Below are 5,428 nucleotides of genomic sequence, written 5' to 3'. Positions count from 1 at the left end.
CAACCGAATAATGATGAATATCAGTAATCCTTACGAGTGCTTCTATCTAAGGCTATGAGAAATAGCTACATTGAAACTAATTTCAACTAGAATGGATGGAAAAATCATGATTATTGGATTGTTTTATTAATTAAACATTTATTCAAGTTTACTACAACAAATTATACACATTATGCTTCGTGTATAAATAAAATTCTATATAAAATACTGGTCTGGACAAATTTCATCAAATATAGCCTTGCCTTAACGCTTATCAAAATCTGCAATCTTTTTTTATTATTGATACTAAATATATAAATAAAATTTTCGGATTTTTTATTTGTTACAATTATTCAATTACAATTGTTCTAGTTGAAATTAGTAAATAAAAACTATTTAGCGCACACAAAGGATGAATTTTACAACCAATGCATATATCAATGGAAAAACATATCCGCCGTGCAGCGTATATGATTGAAAAACAATTTAATCCTACAAAAGATTTTTTTAAAGTCTAAAATAGTAGTATTTATATTCGTCAGACTGGTAAAAATAAATGCTAAATATATCAAGAACAAAATCTAACAACTTGAACTGTTACACGTGAATCTTTCAAGATTCTTATACGATTCTTATAGGACTTGTACTAATCTTTATACATTGTTTGAACAATCTATATATTTTGTTACATTATAATATATGTTTTAGTATATAATGATTGAATAATCTTATATATATATCCAAAGTATCTAAAGTATCTTATAAAATTCTCTATAGTAGCTTTATGTGCTGAGTTTTCTATAGATTTGAACAAGACAGATACATATTTCGGAAACAAAAAATAAAATTAAGATTATAAGGGGTTTTCAATTTAATGTAAGAGCTGTATACATATATATTATTTTTGTTTGAATATTTTCATAGAAAAAGTAATTTGTTATTGTTAACGTGTTTAGCTATATTGCACATTAGTGCAATATTTTTTTTTTTAAAATTTGTATACAGTCCTAGTATATAATTTTGAAATAATAAATGCTTATTAAAGCATTTATTATTTTAAAATTATATACTAGGATTAAATAAAACGACAATTAAAAAAATACTTATTTTAATAATTATATTGAATATTTAAAGCATTTTTTAATAATCTTTACCTATGAGTAAATTACCGCTATTTTTATTTTTAAACTTAAATTTTAAAAGAATTATTGAAAATGTTTATTGACCTAAAAATGTATTATAGCAAAACAATTTATAATCATCATATTTTAAAAATTGACGATTTTAAGGATTGATCTAATTTTATAATGATTTGAATTTGTTTTATTTTATTAATACAAAAAGCTTGATTCAAGAAGGGATAATAAAAATCTTGGACCTCAAGATTTAAAAAAATGAGATTTTTTAACATTTACGAAATTTAACTGAATTTTGACAATAATATTGAACTCAGTAATGTATGACAATAAAAATACTAGTATTAAGCTATAAATAAATACTTTAAGTATGAGAAAGCATATAAATTATATGGTACCAATTGCAAAATTAATAAGAAAATAAAATTTTTTATTGATTTTAACAAACATCCAAAAAAATGCATTTTGAATAATTACTTCTATTTTATTTTAATAGAATTTTTCTTGATTTCTTTTTATAAAAATAAGAGTGTTATGGATTTTTTTCATTTGGTCAGCTGAAGCTGATTTTGGCTTTTGTTTACCACAAAACCAATTTGTATATTATTTAATATTTTAATTGGAATATGATTTTTTTGCAATTGGTACTGAATTTAGGATGAATTCGAGTTTTCATTCAAAATGCTGCGCGACACTTTACTCTATTTTTAGGCTTAAACATATTGTAATATTTAAAACATTGATATAAAAATGATAATAATTAATGTTAAGGAATTGTTAATAATATTTCGATGTAGGTTTGTTCTTGTATATTTAGATCTAATTCAGATTTTAAAAAATGTGATAAATTTGAGGGTTTTGACAATAAACTTGTTTAATAAGATTTTAATATTATGACAATAATATATACTTAATATTTTCAATCGAAAGTATTAAAATTTAATGAATATATACAAAGTGTCGAAATCTAAGCTTGAGGAGATTTGTCGATTTGTTATTTGTGAAGTATTTGCTAATATTTACTCTATTTGCAAAAAATACTATAATTTATATGTTTAAATGTTTTAAACTCAAGCTTGAAACCAAAATCGTACTGATTTCAAAAAATAATATTATTACCCAAAAAATTATTTTTTATCACTCTCGATTTTTGATATAAATGTATACACAAAAAAATTTAACTATATTTAGTGTTGCAATAAACAAAATTAATTAAAACGGTTACTTAATTTTTATTATGTAAATGTAGGCTCTAAAATAATTATATTATAAAACATAATATTCGATATTAATTAATAATGTTAATTACAATAATACTTATAGCCCGGGATAAAATGTCAGATTTTATATTACGTTAAGATTTAAACATTGTTTTTTATAAAATAATTATATAATCATTTTAAATTTGTTTAAATTTATTATAAAAATCCTGTAATTTCTGTTATTATAATTATTAATACTGTTAAATATTTCGTTGCTTAGATATAAGATAAGATATTATCTACGACAATACTAATTTATGTGATTGAATTTGAAATTAATTAACTTCATGCAAAAACTAACTAAATCAATTAAATTTAATTTTTTTGTACCTTATAAAAATTACCATTTATCTTTATCGTTAATTTTAAATATTTTACAAAAATTAATATTTATAGTTTATAGTTTTAATTTTATAATCAGCAAAACTTTAATTTTTTTTAGAAAATTTACGATGTGATTAGAGCCTTGAGAATATGAATGTATTATAAAGCTCAAATATATTCTATTTGTCGTGTATATAATATTAAAGATACAAAAATCAATTAATATAATATTCAAGAATGAACAGGAATTTAAACAAGAAGCAATTTTAAATGAATTTACATTGAACGAACCGAAAAATCAATTTATTCAGTACAAAATAGAATATAAAATAATTTTTATGACAATAATTTGTGTACAAAAAGAATTAGAAGTTTTATTGGAGAACATAAAATATTTTGGCTTTATTGAAATAGTTGACATTAATTTCGTTAGTGACAAATAAATAAATTTTAATAATGCTCAATGATTACATAACTATTCATTAATATTTGTTGGATATATATTATTAATAACCATTTATTTAAAATTTAATACGATCCTGAAATAGTTGTGTAATAAGTATGTAGGTCTGATATTTTTGATACAGTATCTAATTTATGATTTTTAGGTAAATTTCTATTTAAATTCTGAAATCTTTGAAATCTATTGTTGTTAAAGAAATAATGTCTCATAACATTTTTATATTGCTTCTTATCATGCTAGATATAATTTCAAGCAAAATTACATATATAACTGAAAAGTATAAAAACGTAGTATAAAGTCATTAAAATTATTTGCAAGAATTCATAATAATATCCAAATTTTACGAGTCATTCAAATATTTAGATAGGTGAAAAAATAGTAAAAATCTATAAAATCAATGTAGTTGTCAAGAAACATTTGCTATAAAATTTAAGTAATTAAAAGACAATAATATAGTTGTAAGAATGTGCAGATATAACAGTATTACTTAAAAATAATTGTGGATAAATAATAGCATGCACTTTTATATTATTCTTTACTAATAAACATACAGTGGGGATTTTGTTTGAAATTTGAATAATTTAAAAAAAATTCATAAATAAATAAAAAAAAACTTTATAAATTGTTTATAATAACGTAAATAATCAGATTCAGAAAAAAATTCAGAATTTCATAATTTAAAGTGATCTTAATATAATATTCAATAACTCAACGTAAATATTTATTCTTCGATAATATTATATATATAAAAGGGAATTATTTAAATAATTCTAAATCTTTATGAATGAAATAAATCAATGATGGCATAGTTATATAACTGAATTAATTTTTTTTATATACTTAATTTGATATTTGATTAATCCATAAAATAAAATGAAAAATATTTGTTTACGTTCGAAGCAATTATTATGAATTATATTATATATAATGTATTGATTTCTAGCATACATTATATTTCTAATTTATTATATTAAATGTGGATTAAAATCTGAAACTTGTTTAGCAGATAGAATAATATCTAATAAATCTACTAATTTTCTAACAAAATACAGCTCTGAAATGACTGTACGATTTTTGATGATATTAAATAAAAATCTATTATCTAATAGTGCAGATAAGGAATGAAATTATAAATTATAAATTCACATAATAGTAAATCGAAAGCTTTTTTCTCAAACGCATTTTTTCATTCAAAAACAAATTGAAAATCCCCACTGCAACTATCTTTTAATAAGTTGCTTAATTTAAAAAATAATGAAAAATATGCTTCTAAAAATAATATGCATGTATGGTGTAAAAGGAGATCTATCTGAGTGCCTTTAGTATATGGACACTGAAATTAATAATATTATAACTTTCTTAAATAATTACAAGAAGGTTGTTTCAATTTCAATAACTGAATAAAAAAAATTTAATTTGCTTTGAACATTAAAAAGTTATGGATAATAACAAGAAGTTGATCTGGAAATGGTTTCAATTTTATTTAAAAAATCTAGCTTGTATTTTGAATCTTAAAAATTCATTAATTTACTGTTTATTATCGTGATGAATTATTTAATAAATTCAAGCATCGTAGACTATCTCAGTCTACACGTGACATAAATATTATAATTTGTGATTATTTTTTCAAGAAACCATTACAAATTGAACATTTTCTTATTACGATCAAACTAAAAATTATTTTTACTAATTTCAATGTCTGCTAACTGTTTCATTCTACTAACTGTATTTAACTAACTTGTATAAATATTGTACCTATAATAAATTCTAATTAAGGCACTTATATCTACGAATCAGTGTTTTGTCGATTTGTATATGTATATACTTATTACAATTATAAATACATATACAGAATAATTCTTTTATAACATGTATATTTAACGTGTCGATTAAAATGTATTCGTATACTCAAATATGTTTTATTTTTTATGTTTTGGTAAAATAAATTTACAACTAATTAAGGTGACTTACCATGATTTGTATTTTCTCCTTGGCTACTGAATCCAAAAGTATTTTATCACAATTTTGCACTAAACACCATGATTTCACCTCAATCCTACGAACACCCAACACGAACTGAAATTAATTTTCTGGGAAAATATAGATAAATTTCAGGTATACCAACCATAACACATTCGTCTTCTACAATTTTATATTTTCCATATCAATCGATATTCGATACATTTTGTACATTTTTATAAATAGGACCTGTTTGTTGATTATTAAAAAACGATATAAAAATCTTACCTGATACGCCACACTCA

This window comes from Ctenocephalides felis, unplaced genomic scaffold (genome assembly GCF_003426905.1).
Source record: "Ctenocephalides felis isolate EL2017-DRISC unplaced genomic scaffold, ASM342690v1 CF-g0.4_SCAFFOLD_01604, whole genome shotgun sequence".
NCBI lineage: Eukaryota > Metazoa > Arthropoda > Insecta > Siphonaptera > Pulicidae > Ctenocephalides > Ctenocephalides felis.
This window is presented reverse-complemented; position numbering follows the sequence as displayed.